This window comes from Papaver somniferum, chromosome 7, assembly GCF_003573695.1.
Source record: "Papaver somniferum cultivar HN1 chromosome 7, ASM357369v1, whole genome shotgun sequence".
In the NCBI taxonomy this organism is placed as follows: domain Eukaryota; kingdom Viridiplantae; phylum Streptophyta; class Magnoliopsida; order Ranunculales; family Papaveraceae; genus Papaver; species Papaver somniferum.
The window spans coordinates 91586660-91611884 of NC_039364.1; positions in this window are offsets into that span (position 1 = coordinate 91586660).

Below are 25225 nucleotides of genomic sequence, written 5' to 3' on the forward strand. Positions count from 1 at the left end.
ATCAACATAGTCTTCTACTTGCTTGTGCATCATGTCGTGGAATATGGAAGTCATGGCTCGTTGATAGGTGGCACCAGCATTCTTTAATCCAAAGGGTATCACAGTGTAGTGAAAATTCCCAATGGGAGTACGGAACGCAGTCTTGTTGGCGTCATGTTCATATCTTGATCTGGTTGTACCCACTGTAGCCATCCATAAATGAGAACAAAGCGTGACCACTGGTTGCATCGGCAAGCATGTCAATGTTGGGTAGAGGAAAATAATCCTTCGGACAACATTTATTCAAGTTCCTGAAGTCGACACAACATCTGATTTGACCATTTTTCTTCTTAACAGGTACCACATTTGCTAGCCACGTTGGATGAAGAATAGGCTTGATGAACCCTGCTGCCAACAGTTTCTGGATTTTGACCTTGATTTGCTCCTCGACTTCGTGTCTAAATTGTCTGGGCGGTTGTTTGACAGTTTTGGAACCAGGGACGATGTGCAGGTGATGGGTGACGAGTTTGTCATCCAGACCCGGCATTTCTTCGTACGTCCAGGAGAAGACATCTTGATATTATTTCAATAATTTTACCAGCTCGGTCCGCTCCTCTGGTGATAGCGCTTAACTGATCAGGATTGGCCTTGGGTCGTCTTCAGTCCAAATGTTGATTGTTTCAAGATCGTCAGTGGTAGAGTCAGTGCCATCTTGTAGTTGTCTTGGGATATCTTGGACTTCTTCTTCAAGTGATAGCTCACTCTGACACGATTCTTCATGGTGGGGAGACTTTTCATCGTTATCCCCGATTAATTGTTAATCTTTCCGTCGGCGAAAAATGACTCTCCCTTCTACGTCTCGATCAGTCGTGAATTTTGTCCCTGAAGTTGAGACTTGATCATTATGGCGTTTAGTCGGTGTAGTAGGTGACTTGATCATTTTAGCAGCTGAGGATGACGGATCGTTATCAGCCTCCTCGATAGTCTTCCATCTTGGAAGTGGAGTACTGTGAATCCTGCTTGGAGGTTCCGGGACGCCTTTTTGAGATTCAAGGAACTCAGTATCAGAGACGGGAGATTAAGGAGATGATGAAGCCGGAAAGCGAACAATCTTGTTGTCGAGCAGGGCCTTCATGTATTGATGGTATGTTGAAGGAACCACCTTGTTATCATGGAGCCATGGACGTCCCAGTATTATGTGGTAGTCAGGTTCTTGCTCGATCACATGAAACTTTGCTTTCGATAGAATCGGCCCCGCCCTCAAATCTATGTATGCATATCCATATGTATGGCTTTGACTTCCTTCAAATCCTGTCATCAGGATGGGATAGTGAACGATTTTACCTTGTGGGAATCTGGCCATCCTAAGAGTCTTCATAGTGAAAATGTTGGTGGAAGCACCGGTATCAACAAGAGATCTTCTAAATTCGGTGTCTTTGATGAAACTAGTGACATACAATGCTCGATTGTGTCCTTCATCCGTCATGCGATCTTGTTCTCTAAAAGAGATGTTGTCGATCGAATGCCCATGCACTAGGGAGACTTCTTCAACTGATGGTGTTGGTGGCGTTATTTGCACGCTGGATGATATCTGGTTGAGTGCTGAAAATATGTCTGTGCGTTGATCCCTGGAGAAGTGAAGGAGTTCACATAGATCTTCAATCAAATGTGTGACCTATTGTTCCACCGGCTTATCGTGTGTGGTAAAGCTGTTGATTTGAGGGCCGGATGACGCTTCAGTCCCCGGTGTTGAGGCTTATGGAGCGGAGATACCGCCTAACTCGGATGTTAATCTGATGAGAAAGTCGAGGATGTGGTTTATCGTCTCCTTCATCATGTCCATGTTCCTGGTATGGACCTCTAAGATTTGAGCCAACTCTGCCAAAGTCGGGATCCCTCTGCCTTCCATGCCGCCAGGTGTAACATGAGGAATGTTGCCGTTTGAAATATTCTGATCTGAATTAGTTGAATTAGTCCTAAGAGAAACCATCTTGTGATATTGTTAGATTGAAACCGAGAGATTAATCTCCTACTGTGGTCGCCAATCTGTAGATGGGGAAAAACGATTTGCTGGTTTTTAAGGAATTGAGGAGACGACCGTACGGAGGAGACTCCTCGAACCGAGCGAAATTTTAAACCTCACACAGATGCACCGCTGCAAAGGGGGTGCTTTAGATTCGAGAGATCAATCTGTAGTACTCCGGTCTAAATCAAGACAATGACCGTTCCAGAGTAAATTCGGTCACAAGAGAGGATGGGTTGATCTATAGGAGGGAAGCTTGGAAATGTGTGGAATCAATGGTAATCAAAGATTGTGGGTGTGTGAATTCTGAATATGATAAGCTCTGAATGATTGAAATTGCTCAATCGAGAGTAGTTGCTCAATTGATGAGTTGATGATCTCGTGTTGTCGATGAGACGTGAGATTGATGATACTGTTGATGCTGATTCAATCATGATTCAGAGACTTATTTATATTGATGGAATTGTAGACACCATGATTCCAGGAAGTGTGACAGTTGATGGAATCAAGGAGTGGGGAAGTGGAGATCGTGTTTGAAACCAGTTGCTCAACGTGTGGAGACTTGGTCGATTTTCCACCCACTACCTCGTGAATTCCTTCAACTGATTGCACGACTTGCTCACATTCCATCGTGTGTTTGAACACACGTGCCGTAGACCGCCAGACCAAAACCCTAAGTGATATCCCCCCAAGTGACACGATTGACGTCTCGTGGTTTGTTAGTCAATTGATGACTTCGTGGTTTGATGGGACGATGAGTCCATGTAGTTGCTGAGTTGAACATGATGTTCTGAAACTCATGAATTGAACATGTCATGAGACAGAGGTATAGTTCTTACGATGAAGTGAGCAAGTATTGCTCATTCGATGGATCGTTGAATATTGATTGTTGAACCAATATTCCTTGGTTTGAGCAAATATTTATCATCTGAGCAAGTGTGCTCATGTGATGAATTGTTGAATATTTGATCGTCTGAGCATGTGTTGCTCATCTGATGGATTATTGGCAGCGTACCAAAAATATTAATTAGAATACTGGTCGTTGAACCGAGCATAATTAATAAAATTAATGACCATGAGGTCGTCGTAAAATTATTAAGGTTGGAATCTGGAATGATGATCCTTGGATTCAGAAACCCTAATTTGATCAATTGATGATCAATTCATGGTTCGTCAGAATTTAACCATGGGACGAAGGAGGAGCGACTACATGGGACCGTGGATCAACCATGTAGTGTCCATATGCTCACGTGAGCAAATACGAAGAACTCCTGAAGAGTTGACGATTTGTTGGTGAAAGAATGATTAAATGCTGGTTTAATCATTTATTCAAAAATGCTCGTCTGAGCCTTAGGTGAGAAAACCTAATTAATTATGACGAGGCGAGGGACCGACCATGGAGTCAGGAAACCGGCCATGGGTTGTCACGTGACCGCCTGACGATCACTTCATGAAAATCCAAAGTGTTTGGAGAGTTTTGGACCTAATACGAGCAATTGTGCAAATTAGGTCAAAACTGTGAAAATTGATGGGACCGGCTTCCGTGAGCCAAACAGCCAATCTTGGTCGGTCAAGATAGCGTGCTCATGTCCCCAAGGCGTCCGCGTCTCATTCCTGAGAATTTTGATATTTTCTGGCGTGCAATTGAGCATCCATTCGAGAAAATATGCCAAAATTAGGGTTTCGACAAAACTGAGGAAAACACCATGAGATGATGAAAAATAATTATAAAATAAGGAATGAGGAGGCGTGGGACCACCGTGGTCAAGGCATGGTCGATCGGTCGTGACCACGGTCCCGTGGTGCCTTTTTCTTAATTTTATAATATTTTTATGATTTTATGAAAAAGTCATGAATTTTGAGAAATTTGATGAATTTAGGGAGTTTCCATGAATTGAAGGAGTTTTCATGAGTTCAAGGAAGCAAAAAATATTAAAATAATAAAAACAAGGGCGTGTGGGACCGTGGAAGGCATGGCCGGCCGGCTTGGGCCCGGTCCCACGAGTTTTCATAATTTTTTAATATTTTTTAGGTATTTTTGATGATTTGAGGGAATTTTTCCTAATTTGAGAGAAATACCATGAAATCAAGGAATTTGATGAATTCAAGGAAAACTAATAATAAAACAAAGGGGCATGTGGGACCGGCTAGGGCATGGCCGGCCGGCCAAGGCCCGGTCCCACAAGTTTTCATAATTTATTTTATTATTATTTGATGATTTGTGCAAAATACCATGAAATCAAGGAGTTTTTTCATGAAATTAAAGAAATACTAATAATAATAAAATAATAAGAAACCGTGAGGTGTGGGGCCTGTTGGGACCAAGGCATGGCCGGTTGGCCAATGGTCACGCCCCGCACTCCTTTTCTTAATTTTATATTATTTTTTTATGGATTTATGGAAGTACCATGAAACCGAGGAGTTTCCTCGAGACGAAGGAGATTTGATAAAATGAGAGAATTTTCATCAAATCATGGAAAATAATAAAAATGCATTAAAAATATAAAACTGGCGTGGGATTGACCACGACACAGTCGGTCGGTCGTGTGTCCGTGCTCCCAGCACCCTGGTCAATATTTTTAATTATTTATTATTTTCTTCTCTATTTTGCATAGGCTCATCGTTTCGTTGTATTTTTGAAATACTCGTTCATGTGGTGACTGTTAGTGTATCGTCGTTGAATACACCTTCACCATTTGAATCGGGAATTACTTAGAGGTAGCTCAGACGCCCGGTTGTGGATTATTTATTACTAATTGTGGAATTCGGTGGAGAATAATTCACAAAACTGAGCAATAAGATGTTTATTATTAATTCATAGGATCAACTGAGGATTCGACTACGAATTCAGAATAATAAAGTGAGCATTACCATTCCATGGGATCGTAGATTCGACCATAGAATCAGAGTAATTAAGATTTATCTATTACCATTTATGAGACCAGTTGTGGATTCGATCATGAAATCGGAGTAATGAGATAATATAGTTATTGTTATTCTATGAGATCAAGCTTTGGATTCGATCATAGAATCAGAACAATTGTTTATTATCATTCCATAGGACCAGTCGTGGATTCGACCATGGAATAGGAGCAATTGTAATTAGGAATAATTAACTTTGTGGCTCTATACTAGCAGAGCAAGCTGTCTAGGAGCATTAATTATCCCGATATGAGCTTGTCGGTAAGTCATATCCTTTATATAGTCAGGGTAAACTCGTTGTTTGTTCCTGAAGACGTTATCACTCTATACTAGCAGAGCAAGCTGTCTAGGAGACGTCCATCTCGTGATAATATATAGAAATAATCACTGAGTGTGTTCAGTATTCATGAGATATGTCGTTGTCCAGTCGTGAGACTACATATCTACATGTACTCTGAGAGAAAGTACTCTCCGTTGAGAATTCGATGAGAGAGCCGTGTCTCGATACTCACGTCTGATTGCTGAATCAGAGCTTCATATAATTATGAGTTTACGATTTTATCCTTTGTCGAAAATCCACCATTTACACTTGGCCAAAGCAAAAGCTTACCAACACATATTTCGAGAAATATATAGGCGAGATAAACTCGGCTCGAAATAGCAAATGTGTATAATCAAAGTCTATATAGCAAAACGAATTTTGTCTCAAAATAGGAGATAGAGTAGATAGACTTTTGAGTGATAGATAAGTTCAAGTCTCCACATACCTTTTAGTCGATGAAGATCCACCAGTTCCTTGAGTAGTCCTTCGTCTTGTATGATGATTGCCATGGAGTTCTTGAGCTCAACTACACTTTATATCCTAGTCCAAGACATAGCTATAGTAGACTAGGAATCAAGACTTATAGTTTTGATCACTAACATTAACAAACATGCTTGAGATAGCAACGCATGCGAGTTCGACCGAGCAATGCTCTAACATACAGTACATTTGCATTTTTCGGCCGTAAGCCTTATAACACTTCCTTTTGTGCGGTTCAAAATTAGAACTTCAAATGTGTTGCCTCATTAAAACCTTGACAAGAAAAACCTAATAGGACAAAACCTATGAAGGCAAAAGAGTACAACGTGTTGAGTCCCGATGAAGTTGCTCCATAAAGTTGTCCACTTCTCTTATTGCTTCAGAAATTCCTAAAATAGAAAAAATCGTGTAGGAAAAGAAAAACCTTAATCGAGAAATTATAATCTTGGTGTCATCTCATTAAAAACCTTGCCGAGTAACAAAACCCAGTGGAAAAAATTAATCTTGGTGAAGGAAAAAGAGATTTCAGCACACCAAGCTAGATGTCGACATCATATAAATAGATACTCCCCCTGATGTCGCCATCCCCCCTTGATTACACTCAGGGGAGTTCGGACAATTTCATTAGTCTAATACTCTTTACGTTCTTTCTAAATAAGGACTTGGGAAGTGACTTAGTAAATAAGTCTGCCATATTCTCATCAGATGGTACTTGGATGACTTAAATGCTTAAGAGACATTGTTGTTGCTTATTGTAAAAAAAAAACTTTGGTGAAATATGTTTTGTATTACCACCCTTGATATACCCTTGCTTTATTTGTTCGATTTTACCTTTAATTATCTACAACTAGATGTGTTTGATTCTAGCTTGCGCAGGTTCACCGAAAGGAACCCAAAGAAGTTTTCCTATTTTATGTTCTCTATCCACTTTCGAGTGGGGGAAACTTCCATAAAGTAACGGTTTCAATATTTATATATTATGCTAACGTTTTTGTGAAGATGTTACTAGAATTATAGATTGTTGTCTGGATGGTAACAAGCCTCTTGCAGATTTTACTTTGGATGAGTCAATTACGTCGAGGATTTTCATAAAGAGTTTTTAGTCATTAGTTAGAATATTTCACTTTTAGGAAGAATTTTTGAATTTTTTGCATAATAAAATCCAAAATCTAGAAACTTGTGTCAATTTAGAATAACACTGATCAATCTAAGTGGATGGAAACAAGCCTCTTGGTTGTAGGAGTTAAGATGCCAAGCTAAATGGTTTATTAATAAAAGGTCAAACTCAGGTGTTAGAAATAACATGATAGTTGTCACCATATCTCGGGGTCATCACCATATCACTTTATGTTTTTACTTTTGCAACTTTATGTGTTTCTCCAAGTGATTTGGTGGGGACTAGTATTGCCTTTTTGTTGTTGTAAGGATGAAATAGATTGATTGAGATCAACCACATTATTGTATTCTATTTTGACTTGACCAAATGAAATAAAACAACAACAAAAAAGAAACTTGATTTTTGAAACTTGGATAGCAATAAATGTGTGTTCTCCCTGTCTCCGTCGCCTAAGAAAGCGTGGAATGAAGGATCCATGGGAACTACCACGTAATCTGCTGAAAAGAAGCATGTGCTAGGATTTAAAGGATCTAATCATGTTGTGGAATCATTCATATAAAAAATTTAAATAAAATATATATACAAAATGAAAAAAGAAAGAAACATGTATTCAATAAATCGACCGTTGGGGCCCTTTTATATACCAGCTGAGTTGATACTAGAATTAGAAATAAGACCAGTGTGAATGTATCTCAATCATTAGGATTTTTTTTGGCATTTACATTGATACAGATATTCTGGAAACACCGTCCACCTTAATCAACAAGAGCAAATTTCATTATCTCCATATCCATCTTCTTAATTTATTCATGTAATTGGGGTTAGTTAGATTCCGAGTATCGTGACCCATCGTGCGACTGCCTGAGTAGAGCTTGATTTCTTATATATGAATTTTAGTACGCTGAGTGCAAACTCGTGTACAACAATTAGATTCATAAAAAGGTAAGTCCTCCCACAGCCTAAGTTAATTAGTGGCCAACTATAGAGATTTTTTAGTGTCGTTCCTAGATTCTTCACAAGTAAGTAGGATTTGGAGTATCAGTTTTTTGGTTATGCCTATTGTAAAGCCTCACGATACTATAAATATTCCACTAGGGACACTTAAGGATTTAAAGGCTTGTTGCACACGCTAAGTGTAACCGTGTCCTCCATGAAAGAGATATGTTGTAGGATTAGTTTAGTTTAGTTGCTCGAGGACTAGAAAAATCTAAGTGTGGGTGAATTTTATAGGTGTTCAGTTTACATGTTTAGAGTGTCAAATCCATACTAATAGTTGCTACTGTTCTTGCATTTTACCTTGTATTACTCTTCATTTCTATGTTATTTGTTTCTTAGGTGAATCATTCATTTCTATGATAAGAAGAGGAAATGAGTTCATTCTGTCATAAAAGAATAAGTTTGAAGGTGCAAATACAACTGCTGGACACAAGTTACATGAGAAATTACGAACGAAAAAGCTATCCGAAAGCCAACCGTAAAATAAGTTGATTTCCACTACAAATTCCATGCGGAGTTATGGTTAATTCCAAGATAACTGTAAATTTAGATGAAGAGATATGAAAATTTATAGAGGATGACGATACGAATTCAACCCAAAAAGAATGAGGTTAATCGGACATCTTATGAAGAAGTTACGGTCGAAATGACAAAGAACGAAAAGTATATAGGAAGAATTACGGCCAGCTTCAAGGTTTTTTTTGTTGTTGTTGTGGTACGTACAACATTGTATTAATAGATAACAAAATGTACAAATATTTTACAAGAAAAGAGGTCAAAAGATCCCAAAAACTTACAAAGTACTTAAATATATAATAGAGACATTTGAAGTAAGAAAATACGGTCTCTTATCATAATTCATGCATTCACCATTATTTGGCAAACATTCTCTCTTCGCCATAACATTGCAACAAAACTTCAAGGGAATATAAATAAACCATAACTCTTAGTGTTTTGACATTATTTTCTTGTCAGAGTTACGACTGGTTTGAAGCTAACTGTAACTAAGGTGTTTGACACGAGTTTAGGCTTCTAAATAAAGGGAAATTGGTCCCGGGAGGATACTAAACCCTAGATATCATGAGTATTATATATGGGAAATCCCGAGACATTAAGAAGGACACTCTTTACACATCTCTACCTCTCATATTACATATTCCACATCAAAACCTAGGGTTTATATCTTTAAGGAGAAACCATTTTTCTTTGTAATTATGAGTAGCTAAGCTTTTGTTAATTAAGGATGAATTCAATGTTCTAAGCGTGAAGCTTTATCATTCATACAAGTTTGTTGGAAGTTGTAATCATCAACGTTTGTTTTCAGTATATCTAGTTTATGATTGATTCTTAAATTGGTAGGGTGCGCAACTAAACTGTATTATTGATCATTCTATCGCTAGTAGAAGTTAGGAGATAAATAATGTCGAATAACTCTCTACAAAAGTAGGAATCGCGAGACTTTGCAGAGGGACTTTTTGGAGCAATTGCAAGTGAAGACAACATCTACAAGTGTACCTTGATCTAAGAGTTTAACAACTGGGATCAACCTAACTTCACGAAGCTTAAAGTGTTCGATTGGGTTAAACCTTGAGTAATTTACTACTTGTTGGTTCAGATGAATAAAATCTGATAGTTGAGAACTTATGTATCCATTGATAAAAGGAGTTTTGGGTATAACACTGATCTAGTTGTTACTCTAAGGTTGGTGATGAATGGTTCTAATAAAAGATAGATAAGTATACTGATTGAGTCGACGTTTGGTGACGGCGAATGTTTCCTCAACCATATCTTTTTTCTTATTTTTTTTATTATATTTTTAGTAAATTCATAAACCAATCCCCTTTAGTTATTTATTTATTTATTCTAGTTTTGTTAATCCAAATAACCTATCAATTACACAGCTCTCAGTGAGAACGATCCTTACTGCTACTATATTACTAGTTAATTAGTGGGAAATATATCGAGTAATTTGTTGTACTTAAGACACGCATAATATGTATAATAAAATACATCCATAATCAAGTTGAAAATGTTCCAATCAAACTAGTTTATCCAAAATCAAATAAGATAAAAAAAATCGTCTAGCGGATAAAAAAATAACAACGATGATGCATGTATTTGTCTTCTACTTCTGTAGTTGTCCATGCAATTTTATTCTCAAATTCATAAAGACCTTCAAGCCAGTCACTTGTACATTGAATTGTCATCAAAACATGTAGGAATCTTTGTAACTTTCTTGTAATGATTAAGTTTACTTTATGTCTATGAGCATGATGTGTCTTTTTTACTTTTGAGCATGTTTATGTGCAATTGAATGGGTATGTTGCCTGATATATAGGAAAGTTCATTATGTCGACATAGCGAGTAATTTGAACATGTGTAAAATCCTATTTTTTTTATTGTTCAAAGATATACCTTGATACTCAAGGTGAGATCTCAAACCGAAATGTTTGAGAATCTTCTTTTGAGATTTTCAAATTTATATGTTTTTTTTCCAGTAAGTAAAACATATCTTTGGAAGATATATTAGTAAAGTATACTAATATACTTGCTAATATTGAGTTTTCATCCATGAGGGATTTCGGTATAACAGTTGGATATTAGTTGGAATTATACAAAACCGAATATTGGTGCTTATTGATCGCAGTCATATGCATCAAAAATAATATTACTTTCTCACAACTTAAAATATATAATATAGCAAGGGTAAGAAAGGATCGTTCCCACAGAGAGGCTTTTGTTGTTAACAAATTTCAGTTTCTTAGTAACCAAGGGGGGGATTTTTGTTTTATCTAAGCAATAAAAGTAATTGAAAGCAATAAAATAATTTGAATAATCAATAAGGAGAAGATATTGGTCACGGGATAATATCATTCAGAAACATGTATTTTCATCAATGACTAGAATTGGTAATTTAATCTCTCATTTACTAAAAGTCTTAGGATACCTTGATCGCAAGAATATCCCGCTAATTCCCTGATTTCATCACAAACACATTAAAAGATGCATAATTGAATTCAACTTAGAAGGCAACCTAAAGTGTAAAAGCACAACTAGATTTAACTACCCAAGAACATTAAATTTTATGGATAGACTATTCAATGAAATCGAACGTGTAAAAGCACTAATCCGTTTTAACAAAAGTTATGATTCATTTATGACTAGTAGGATATATCACTACAAGCACTACCCACAATTATGCTACTTAGAATCAGGGATAAACAACTTTTTCGTATTGAAAACCCTAATATAGCTTTAGAAATGAATGCAAATCGGATTGATTCCGGACTCAACCTAAAGAGTATTCAAATCATATGACAATATTAACAATGAATCATAAACAATAAATTTGAGACAAAACTAATCCATTGATTTAAATATCATGCTTGAAAAATCAACTTTTATCCCATAACCAATGATACGAGTTTAGTTACTCATAGCTTTTGAGTTCATCATAATCATAATCAAAAATGAAATGAAGAAGACGAAAAATAAACGAAAGAAAACCCTAATTGCCGCTCTCCAAAACTCCAAGTAAAAAAAAAATACGTGATCCAAAGGAAGTAGAAAACTTTCCTTTTTTGTAGCTCTTCTTGTTTCCAAAACTAGGTCTTCAAAGCCCAAAGTCCAATACAAAGATGTCCACCAAGCCCATATGTGAGGAATACCCATGTGAAAATATGTCCCAAAACTAATCGCCAGAAAACTGGTAAAATGGACGGAAAACGGCCGGGAAAATAGTCGGAACATAGCTCTGGTGACCGGCAAAGTCCACCCGGTCACCGGTCAACGAATCAGCTCGGTGGTCAACTGAATCAAAGAAGAGTCAAACCTGGTCAGGTATGAGTCAGGATTCTAATCAGCTAAGTCAGATCTGAGTCAGTGCTAACTCAGCTGACTTGGTCTAATTATGGCCAAGGCCATTGCATATGTTGTTGCAAGCCATAACCTATGTTGCGCCATTGTGGCCCTTCATTCCCACATTTCAGTTCTGCTACCTGAACACTGCTGCAACCATTCTTCCTTCCCTGCTGTAGCTTCAATCAAACAACATACCAACCCATCTTGCAGCTTAACTCATCCCCTGCAAATCTGACCAGCAGAACCACCTCTTCACTTCTTGTCTGTCACAGTTCATCTCAAAGCATAACAACTCTCATTCATTCTCTGCAATACAACCCCTGGCAGCAATGCAATTAAGCCTCAACTCCACCCGCAACAGCATAATAGCACCAGTTACAAACAAACTCACTACCAGTTTCATTTGCTCAGTACCTTGCTTCACAAGCTATAAGCTACAGCACCTCTTCTATTGCATCATCACCTGCAGTTCCATTACCACCAGTACATACTACACTTCCCACACTTCAACATCTCAGGCTCTCTGTGCATACACCATCAGTCACAATCCCTTATAAACTCAGCTTCTATCAGACCCACTTCTCCTTATCAGTCTCTCTTAGCATCAACTGCCTAACCATCTTCATTAGCAAATCAACAAACACAGCTTCCCCAGTTCAGCTGCACTGCAACGCAGCACAACCAACATTGAACTACCACCAATTCTTCTTATCTCTATTTCAAACTGCAGCCTTGCCATTTGCAGTTGCAACATGCCTGCAATACCTCAATCTTAGCAACAACCATTAGAATAGCAACCTCCAATTCCTTGCTCAGCTTCCTTGTTCAGATAACAAACTCAAAAACCCCATCTCACTGTCTTCTAGGCCAACTGAACACAAGAACTTCATCATAATCCCATTATTCTTCACACGAAACAGCATCAACACAACTCCATCTTCACATTCAACAAACCCATACTTCAATTTGTGGAAAATTCACCATCTGATTCATCTTCTCGCTTCAAATCACAGCAACAACTTCAACTAATTCATCCATACAATCCACATATTCATCAACAACATCTCAGCAGTTTCTTCCATCAGCATTATCCATCATCAGAAGTATCTCCATTTCAGAACCTGCTCAACCTCAGAAATCATATAAACCCATCAATAACAAATCCAAGCTGTAGTCATTTTTCTGCCATCTCAAGTAGCTGAAACCCATCTGCTCTCTCCTCAAACCCCCATCGTAAAGCACCAGATTCACAGATTAGAACCAATTTCTTCTCACAAACCATATGGCAGCAGACAACTATTCAACCACTCTCAGTTAAACCTCCGGCCAGCAAACCCATAATACAAACTCAAACCCTGAATCCATTTCATCTCAGATTCGAGTTCTCCTTCTCTGATAACAATCTTTGATTCACACAAACCCTAACTTTTCTTAACTAGAATCTCAAATATCCCATCTGTTCTTAGCTTCAATTCCTCTCTACATTTCTTCTCAAATTACACAACTAACCCATCTCAATATCCTTCTCAGATCTACAAAAACAACTTCTCTTCTCTGAATTTCTGATTTCGGGTATAGTGAAAGAAAGGAAAGCTAATAATAAGAGAAAACATTGCTCTTATGATTCTTAGGTCTTGTGTTGGAATGGAAGTTGATATTTCCACCCAAGGGGAGTAGATAAGATGTACCAAAGAATGATAACTTCTTTTCTCGGCCGACTCCAAATATAACTCGCCTGTGAATTAATCTTTTTGCCATTTTCGCTCCAAATGAATGATTTCTTCTTCTTTTGCTCCCAATGAATCCATTGCACCTAATAAACTCAAACTCACACATAAAATACATAATTCACAAGAAAAGTAGCAAAGAAAGCATAAACAATAGATATAAAATTAGGTGTTTTATAACACCTATCAAATCCCCCCCCCCCCCACCCCACACTTAGACTTTGCTAGTCCTCGACCAAATCAAACAAAACTTATTCTAAAGGATACATACAACTCCATCTCATGAGGGTTTACTAGAGATATACCCACAAAACCTACTTTCCAACTTACTAGTTCTCTGTAATGATAACATCCAACGCGTTAAGAAGACATAGAGATTCTGCACACTAGTCATAAGAAGTTAGACACATAAATGAACACAATCTCATCCTTAAAAATTGAGAGAGAAATAACCATCCCTTATCGAAAGAAATTCGGGTCGGAGTGATCAAAAGTCTCGACTCTGCCTCACAAGAAAGGTTTTTGTGAAGGTTCTCTCAATAATAAATATCTCTTTATGGGTCACACATGTGTCCAGGTAGGAGTGAAGAGAGAATCCTGTGACACGTTGAATGGTAGGAAGGCAAAAAAAACCTCCGAATTGTTTTGAAAACCCACATCTTTTATTCATTTTGAAAACCCTTTTTTTCTGATGATCTCTAAGAAAGGAAATCAACCACTTAACGAAGGTGGGAATATGCTTACTTACCTCGTTATTAGTTCGGCGTGCAGTTAGCACCACTCTCACAGCATCCATAGAAACGTCTTCGGTCTTCAATCCTTGTCTTCATCTTCGTCTTCGGTCTTTAACTCTTGATGATGAAATCTTGAACTTCGTAGAATCTTGACAATGTAACTCTTTCCTCTAATTCCTTGTTTCTTGAAACCTCATTATGGATATTTCTTCTTCCATTGGCTTTATTGAATGAATACAAAACCAAAAACGAACTAAACAAACCAAAATATGATGCAATAAATATTTTTTTTTTGTGAGATGCAAGATAAATAAAGTAAATACAAAAACAAACAAAATATTAAAACTAATGATGGACCTAATAAACTTTTCTCTTGTCTCTTTTTTTGAGACAATAGAAAATAAAATACAAATTAACAAATAAAAATGCAAGTACAAAAGCCATGGTGTAAGTACTTTACCGCTTGATTCTTCACAACTTGTATGTCTCGATATCATAAACTTCTTGAATTCTCATCTTGATAATATTCGCTCTTGTACAATAGTCTGAACTTGTAAAAATTTTGCTCCTTGTCCTGTTGCTATACTTGAATATGAAATCTGCTCATTTCTGTATTGTCGCTTGTAAACCTTGAATGTCTTCAACTTTCCTTCGAATTTGTGATGCTCCTCTTGTTGATGATGGTGGTGTTTCTATGGATCTGTTGGTGTAGAGAGAGATAAAGTGGATGGTGCTAACTCCGAACAAGATTACAAGTGGTATGTAAGTTAGCAATTCGATGTCACCATTCATGATTGATAAAATAGCACTCAAGAGATCAAAATAGTGCTTCTATTGGTTGTAGGTTGGGTAGCTCACCATTCTACCCGGAGTTTACGTACGGTGACACACACTCTAAAAGTACAAATTTAGACACGTACAAAGAAGTGAAGGTCGGTGCCTTTCATGATGTAACATGGGTAGTCTCCACTATAGGGGACCACAACTCTAATACTGAATTCAGTCTGCACCTTATTTGCCACTGGCATGGTTAAATCCAACTTTAACTCTCATACAAGTAAGAAACCCGATCATGTTCTCTGTCATATCTAAGTTCAGTCACTCTTATGAGAATCTCGATGTAATCTTAGCGACATGTATATTATGTGTCTCTAAACTAACTACAAGTTGGAGTTTTCTTATTCACTATTTTACACAAAAGTTAAAAATTTCATGAAAAAATTTCATGAAAAAATTACAATGCAAATGCTTAACCACTCCCCCACACTTAAACTTTACATTGTCCTCAATGTAAATTGAGTCATCCAAAGTAAGTCAAGGTGGAAAATTCTAACATGATATGTGACAATAAATCAGAAAAAGTAAATGCAAGACAAGAAAAAACTAAAAACAAGACAAGAAAATAAAAATAAGACAAGAAATACTCATCCTATGGGTTGCCTCCCATTTAGAGCTTGGTTTAAAGTCGTCAGCCCGACTATCTCGTTGCTTGCTAAGCCTTATATAGGGTCCCATACTTTATGGACGCCCGAATGAACATCACTTGGATACCACATGACTTCAAACATGTTGAAGCGAATTATCTCATCATCAAACCTCATAGTGAGTATTCTCTCGTCCACATCAATGACGGTTTTAGCCGTCTTCATGAAAGGTCTCCCAAGCAGCAGGGGTATGGATGCATCCGAGCCATCATCCATTTCTAGAACACAAAAACCAGCTGGAAAAACTAGTTGGTTCACCTGCACAAAGACATCCTCAATAATACCCCTAGGGTAGACATTAGTACGATCCGCAAGTTTAAGCACAATATTAGTTGGTTTTAATGGACCCAACTTTAAAGACTCATAAATAGATGCCGGCATGATATTCACGGATGCTCCTAAGTCAAGCATAGCCTTTCCAATTCTTTTATTACCAATCTCTACGGGTATAGTGAAACTACCCGGATCCTTACATTTGGGTGGGAGTTTCTTTTGCAAGACCGCCGAAGCGTTTTCCCCACACTCATAACCTCATTACCGATTAGCTTTTTCTTTTTGGTACACAAGTCATTCAAAACCTTCGCATACTTGGGAACTTTCTTGATAACATCAATGAGTGGAATGTTTACATGAAGCTTCTTAAAGATGTCTAAACTCTCCTTTTATATTTCCGCCTTCTTAGAGTTAGCAAACCTGCGAGGGAAAAGTAAAGGAGGAACATAAGTAGAAACAGGAGTTTTAGAGCTAGAAATAGGTACCTCAGAAGTTTGGGGAAAATCATCATTCTTTTCCTCCAAAACAGGTTCCTTTTGGGTCTCTGTATCACCCACATCAACAATTTCAGTTTGCACAAGTTATGTACCGCTTCTCAATGTAATAGCACTAACATTCTCTCTTGGGTTAAGAGATTGAGAAGGGAGTTTCCTACTACTTTGTGCCTTCAATTTGTTTAATTCAATATCCATGAAGCCCATTTGTGTCTGCAACTCCTTGATAGCACTCTTAGTTTCCTGCTGACTTTCTTTAAACATGGTAGAAATGCCTTGCATCATTGTTTAAAGCTTTGCGTCGATATCGGAACCTTGATTTTGCATTGATTGTTGTGGTTGTGGTTGCTGAAATTGTTGTTGTTGCGGTGGAAATCCACTCGGACGGTTGAAAGTAGGTTGTTGGACTGCACCTTGCTTGTTGGCATAGCTGAAATTTGGATGATCTCTCCATCCCGTATTGTAAGTGTTGGAATAAGGATCATACCATCTTTGTTGATTTGGAAAGACCGCACTAGCTTGCTCCAACTTTTCACCATATGAAGGTAAAATAACTGCAGCCATCTTTTGCATCATTTGCTCCATGTTATCCATCCTTTGATCACGGTATGATGATGAATCCGTAACTTCATGCACTCGCCTAACCATTGGTTCACCTCTTGTGTAAAATTGTTGCGAGTTTGCAGCCATGCTTTCAATCAACTTGGTAGCTTGGGCCACCGTCTTGTTCACTAGTGCACCACCACCCGCAACATCAAGAATATATCGATCACTTGGTTGGAGACCTTCGTAGAAGTATTTTTTTATCATCACGTCACTAAATTGGTGGTGAGGGCATCTTGCCACCAATCTCTTATATCGTTCCCAACATTCATACAATGACTCCCCGTCCTTTTGTTGTATTCCACAAATCTCCTTATGAATTTGAATAGCTTTGGATGCAGGAAAATATCTCTCTAGGAAAAGTTTCTTCAACCCATTCCATGTAGTGACACTCCCGGACGGTAGATAATACAGCCATTCCTTAGCATTGTCCGCCAAAGAGAATGGAAATGCTTTCAACATTGCACCATCGACATTAGTCTCCGGTGGTAGCATGGACGTGACTATGGTATGGAAATCCATGAGATGCTTGTTTGGATCTTCATTAACCATGCCATGAAACTTCGGCAACTCTCTTATCAACCCCGGTTTGATCTCGAAGGTTGAATTTGTCTCAATACACCACCGTTGTGCATCAAGCCTATGAGAAGCCAAGTCCTTGAGTGTACGATTTGCATCACCCATTGCTTCTTCTTCTTCTTCTTAAACTAGTGCTTCTTCTATGAATGGAACCTCTTGTTCTTCTTCTAGTTGTAACTCTTCTTCCACTTCTAACTCTTGTTCTTCCGTCGTGTCTTGACTTGGTTGGAGTATTGTGCCTCTTCGAGTAGCTATCCCGCACCTTGGATAGTTCCAATCTTTAGAATCCAGGGATTAGGTACCTGAAAACAATTCTCCCAAACAAGTGAGAAACAGGACAAGAAACAAAAAGCAAATATGAAAGCAGAAATGATGATAAGAAACTAAAAACTTAATAACAAGCCGTATGCCTCCCCGGCAGCGGCGCCCGCAGTCGTATGCGTCAAAAATAATATTACTTTCTCAAAACTTAAAATATATAATATATTAAGGGTAAGAAAGGATCGTTCCCACAGAGAGGCTTTTGTTGTTAACAAATTTCAGTTTCTTAGTAAACAAGGGGGATTTTTGTTTTATCTAAGCAATAAAAGTAATTGAAAGCAATAAAATAATTTGAATAATCAATAAGGAGAAGATATTGGTCACGGGATAGTATCATTCACAAACATGTATTTTCATCAATGACTAGAATTGGTAATTTAATCTCTCATTTACTAAAAGTCCTAGGATACCTTGATCGCAAGAATATCCCGCTAATTCCCTGATTTAATCACAAACATATTAAAAGATGCATAATTGAATTCAACTTAGAAAGCAACCTAGAGTGTAAAAGCACAATTAGATTTAACTACCCAAGAGCATTAAGTTTTATGGAATAAACTAATCAATGCAAACGAACGTGTAAAAGCACTAATCCGTTTTAACAAAAGTTATGATTCATTTGTGACTAGTAGTATATATCACTACAAGCACTACCCACAATTATGCTACTTAGAATCAGGGATAAACAACTTTTTCGTATTGAAACCCCTAATATAGCTTTAAAAATGAATGCAAATCGGATTGATTCCGGACTCAACCTAACAAGTATTCAAATCATATGACAATATTAACAATGAATCATAAACAATAAATTTGAGACAAAACTAATCCATTGATTTAAATATCATGCTTGAGAAATCAACTTTTATCCCATAACCAATGATACGAGTTTAGTTACTCATAGCTTTTGAGTTCATCATAATCATAATCAAAAATGAAATGAAGAAGACGAAAAATAAACGAAAGAAAACCCTAGTCGCCGCTATCCAAAACTCCAAGTAAAAAAAAATACGTGATCCAAAGGAAGTAGAAAACTTTCCTTTTTGTAGTTCTTCTTGTTTCCAAAACTAGGTCTTCAAAGCCCAAAGTCCAATACAAAGATGTCCACCAAGCCCATATGTGAGGAATACCCATGTGAAAATATGTCCCAAAACTAATCGCCAGAAAACTGGTAAAATGGACGGAAAACGGCCGGGAAAATAGTCGGAACATAGCTCTGGTGACCGGCAAAGTCCACCCGGTCACCGGTCAACGAATCAGCTCGGTGGTCAACTGAATCAAAGAAGATTCAAACCTGGTCAGGTATGAGTCAGGATTCTAATCAGCTAAGTCAGATCTGAGTCAGTGCTAACTCAGCTGACTTGGTCTAATTATGGCCAAGGCCATTGCATATGTTGTTGCAAGCCATAACCTATGCTGCGCCATTGTGGCCCTTCATTCCCGCATTTCAGTTCTGCTACCTGAACACTGCTGCAACCATTCTTCCTTCCCTGCTGTAGCTTCAATCAAACAACATACCAACCCATCTTGCAGCTTAACTCATCCCCTGCAAATCTGACCAGCAGAACCACCTCTTCACTTCTTGTCTGTCACAGTTCAGCTCAAAGTATAACAGCTCTCATTCATTCTATGCAATACAACCCCTGGCAGCAATGCAATTAAGCCTCAACTCCACCCGCAACAGCATAATAGCACCACCTACAAACAAACTCACTACCAGTTCCATTAGCTCAGTACCTTGCTTCACAAGCTATAAGCTACAGCACCTCTTCTATTGCATCATCACCTGCAGTTCCATTACCACCATTACATACTACACTTCCCACACTTCAATATCTCAGGGTCTCTGTGCATACACCATCAGTCACAATCCCTTGTAAACTCAGCTTCTATCAGACCCACTTCTCCTTATCAGTCTCTCTTAGCATCAACTGCCTAACCATCTTCATTAGCAAATCAACAAACACAGCTTCCCCAGTTCAGCTGCACTGCAACGCAGCACAACCAACACTGAACTACCACCAGTTCTTCTTATCCCTATTTCAAACTGCAGCCTTGCCATTTGCAGTTGCAACATGCCTGCAATATCTCAATCTTAGCAACAACCATTAGAATGGCAACCTCCAATTCCTTGCTCAGATTCCTTGTTCAGATAACAAACTCAAAAACCCCATCTCACTGTCTTCTAGGCCAACTGAACACAAGAACTTCATCATAATCCCATTATTCTTCACACGAAACAGCATCAACACAACTCCATCTTCACATTCAACAAACCCATACTTCAATTTGTGGAAAATTCACCATCTGATTCATCTTCTCGCTTCAAATCACAGCAACAAATGTAACTAATTCATCCACACAATCCACATATTCATCAACAGCATCTCAGCAGCTTCTTCCATCAGCATCATCCATCATCAGAAGTATCTCCATTTAAGAACCTTCTCAACCTAAGAAATCATACAAACCCATCAATAACAACTCCACGTTGTAGCCATTTGTCTGCCATCTCAAGTAGCTGAAACCCATCTGCTCTCTCCTCAAACCCCCATCGTAAAGCACCAGATTCACAGATTAGAACCAATTTCTTCTCACAAACCATATGGCAGCAGACAACTATTCAACCACTCTCAGTTAAACCTCCGGCCAGCAAACCCATAATACAAACTCAAACCCTGAATCCATTTCATCTCAGATTCGAGTTCTCCTTCTCTGATAACAATCTTTGATTCACACAAACCCTAACTTTTCTTAACTAAAATCTCAAATCTCCCATCTGTTCTTAGCTTCAACTGTCATCAACAGCATCTTTTCTCAACTCAACTGTCAGTTTTGAGGAACTGACAGTTCATTTTCACCTCCTTCTCGTGCATCCTAGCCGGCTCCAAATATAACTCGCCTGTGAATTGATCTTTTTGCCATTTTCGCTCCAAATGAATGATTTCTTCTTCTTTTGCTCCCAATGACTCCATTGCACCTAATAAACTCAAACTCACACATAAGATACATAATTCACAAGAAAAGTAGCAAAGAAAGCATAAACAATAGATATAAAATTAGGTGTTTTACAACACCTATCACTTATTGCATATCTTGAGAATATGTTCGGTTATGGAGATTCCTTAGTGTTCAATATACCTTAGTCTATAAATATTGAAGTTTAATCGTCTCAAACTCATCGTGACGCAGGAACTTCATTCTGTAGTCACTGCGGTAGCCGATTAATAATAATACATGTAATACTATCTTGGAGAGGAGAGTAACCTAATTAGGAGAAATCTCTTACATCCGCTAGTTTAAAGACTTTTGCGGGATCAAGAAGCATCTAGATAGTACCATTGGTGGAAACTAGAATTTGTATTTGTTAGAGCATTGCTCGGTTGAACCCACAAGTTTTGTTATCTCAAGCTTGTTGTCAATGTTAGGTGATCAAACTATATCTTGATTTCTAATATACTAAGTCAAGTTTCGGATAAGTTAGAATTGTAGTTGATATCAGAGATGACCCTTGAAGACTGAAGATCGACGAATACATTTGGAGAACTTCTATATCAGGTATGCGAAGACTGAACCATTCTATTTTACTCATGATACCATCATTCTATCTATTGAGACTATGTCGTATGACTTATAGTAGAGAACATGTTTCCAGTCAAGCTTGTCTTGTGAAAAATATCGAAATATAATTTGGCGATTAAATGTTCATAGGTCCTTAACAATATAAGTTCTATGAATTAATTTTTGGATCAATTGAAAATTGCATGTGCAAATGATTGTATCACTTGGGAATATTTCAAACATCATAAGAGAGAAATATGAACTTACTGAAATTTCTTCTCAGGGTAGGTTGGCGAACCAGTTCACAAACCATAGATATCGAGATATATAAATACAGGAATTTCGGCGAACCAGTTCAAAAACCGCAAGTTCAGTTGGGTACAGTTCACGAACCTGGTTGGTGAACCGTGGTGAACTGATTTTATAAGTTGGATAAATTGGCTAGCAATTGGCGAACCCAGTTCATGAACTATGGTCAACTGAGTTCGGTAGTCTAGTATGGTTGGTGAACTTGGTTCACGAACCGTAGGACCCTGACTAGTGAAAAAACCATACGATTGGAGAACCGTTGTACCAACTGTCTTGACAATGTTTAGCAGAAGCTTAAAGACTTATTATTTTAATATGTTTAGCTTTGCTAGAACTCTCGTAAACACTTCTAAGACTTCATCGATCACTTAAACACTTATGTGTGTTAACTATGATTATTTTCATAGGCGTTTAAATGAACATCAAATAACTTTTAGTTATTTGGCTAAGTTTCCAAACCGAACAGTCATTATACACGGTTCAGTAACTGATGTGTTGTAAAAAGAAGTTCGATTCTCAAACTTGTTAAGGTTTGATTTAAGTCCTAGTTTTAAAATTTAACTAGCAAATATATACAAGGTGATAATAATATGGAGAGAACTAGGACTCTGGATTTCATTATTTTTGTGGATCAGACATTAACTCTAGTAATTTATAGTTCAAACGAAAGAAATATTAACTTTACTTCTTTGCCAAAATAGATTTCATAACATATTAGTTGTAGATTATAAGCATGATGCATCGAAAGTACGTAAGACTAAGCATAATCCATCAAATAAAATCACAAGTAATTAAAAGAAATCATAAATCGGCGAAAATCGGCGCAAAAAGTAATAAAAGAATTAATTAAATTACCACAAGGATAAAATTCAGCTTCCTCTATCCCATTGTTATGGTTTAGCTATCCATTATTACAAATAAAGAGAAAAGAAATAAAAGAATATCCTAAAACTGGCCACCCGCTCCCGACTCTGAAAACTGACTCCCCTCCTCTGTTTGACGCATACATATATACAGGATTTTAGTGAAGCTGTTTCTTGAATTTATTTTTGTATCACGCCACAGTCATGTTACAAACCAATAGCAATGTGTCATGTTACCATTTCCAACACATTTTTCCCAAAAGTAAGCGTCAAAAAATGACAATTCATGTGCTAATCCAAGTCACAAATGACGACATCACGACAGCAAAATATCTTCTTAATCTTCTGACCATATGTATCAGAGTCTAATAGCTTTTAAACTTGCAACATTCTTGTCCAAATGCCAATTGTCCAATAATACACCTTGTACGTGTTGGAGATTCTCAAAATTAAAACAAAAGCTAAGTTAAAGATACTGTTTACTTTTATCCATTCCACTTTCATGTGCACAAAATTTTATTTCCAAATGATACAAATAATTCCGATATCTTGCCTTGATTTCGACATTCTTTGACATCCCCTTTCATTTTCACGAGCTAAACTAGATTATATAATTCCAAAAGTAGAACGCCACATTTCCGGAACTCTTATCATTTCTGACAATTCCATACTGCTATAATTCCATTTACTGTCTAGCCCAATCTTATTTCATTAGCCATGGCCCATTTACTCCATAGTCCATATTCTCTACGAACTAGCCTAAATTTTAGTCATTTTCTTCGCCAGAGCCGATTTATTGATGTGCCTACATAATAAATACCGAAATTTGTACAAAAATAAGCACTAACAATATAACTGATAAAGATACGGAAATGTGTTTATCAAATACCCCCAAACTTATACTTTGCCAGTCCTCGGGCAAAACTAATAAAAATAAAAATCCTAACTCACCGTCGCAGGTATCGCAATTGTACTTAGCATGTGCAACAAACCTTTGAACCCATAGGTCTCCCTATCGGACGAGTTGTAGTTTCGTGAGGGTTTATCATAAGTGTACCCACAAAACCTTTACTCCAAACTCTAGTTACATGTGTAGAACCTTGAAACGGCACTAAACAATCTCCTTGGTTGGCATACTCTCATTGACTACAGGAGGAAGTACCCTGATGTGAATGACAGAGCTCTACTTAGATAGTTGCATCCATATTCGGAATCAGAAAAATCGTATGGATAGATTAAGAATATCGATATACTGAAAAAAGTAGATGTTTTTTTGATGTTGACTAAGGTGAACGGTATTTCCCATATCTGTCTAAAGGTCACTTCCAGGATGAACCTATGAATCCTAATGGACTGAGATACTGGTCTGAACTAATATCAATACAAGTGGCATATACAAGGGGACCAATGATCGATAATCCTAATTCTAGATCAACCCAGCTAGCATATATAAGGGAACCAACGGTCGATTTTATTGACAATAATAATAAACTTTTTTTTAAGAATTAACAACATGATTAGTTCTTTCAAATCCAAGTGCATGCTTCTTGTCAGCAGATTACATGGTAATTCCCATGGATCCTGCATTTCACGCTTGTTTTGGCGACGAAGATAAGGAGAACACACACATATTGCTATTCAAGTGTTTATCTTTATATATATATATATATATATATTCCGATTGGTCTGGTCTATTTATTTTTATTTTTATTGAAACTCAATCACTCTACCTCATCCCAGTGGTGATAACAATTCGATGCGTGTGCCCCACCAAATCACTTAGAGAAAAATATAAGTTTTCAAAAAAATAAAATAAAAACAGAAAGAGATAAGGACTCAAAGATATATGGTGAAACTACCATGTTATTTCTAACACCTGGGTTCTGTGCTTTTATGAATAAACTCTATTGTTGGTTCCTTAACTCCTACAACAAAGATGCTTCCTTCCACTTTGATTGGTTAGTGCTTTCCTTAATTGGTACAAATTTCTAGGATCTGGAGTTTATATATAAATCCAACTAAAAATTTTCTCTCATGCCCACAAACTTAAATCTAACATTGTCCCCAATGTTTTAAAGATGAAATTCAAAGCATGAACAAGGAGAAACTGTTACCATTTGAAGCGAAGGAAATAAGGAAGCATATTACCATGTTGCATGAGCATGGTTTACCTAGCTCCCAAGAAGTGCTTAGTTTAAATTCTTCAGCCAGACCAAGAAAGGATTAGTCACCTCATAGAATCATAAAGTAATAGCCAGATTAATTGTGGATCATCTGCATCGTGTTATCACAGATAAAAGGAAACTTTAACAAACTAAGAAAATAAACAAATAAAGCACACCCTTGTTTAGTTTCCTGTTTAAGACAACTACATCTAGTTGTGGTTCGGGTTCAGGCTCTATGAAAGGGTCTAAATAAAATATTTTCATGGGTTGGATTTCCTTATAAACGACATCTATAAGATCAGGTTGTAGAGTCTGGAAAAATATAGAAGTACATAATAATAACCTGAATAATTGTGGATCCTTAAAGTCAAACAGATTTGACTCGCACAGTTGACCACAATGAGAGTGGTGG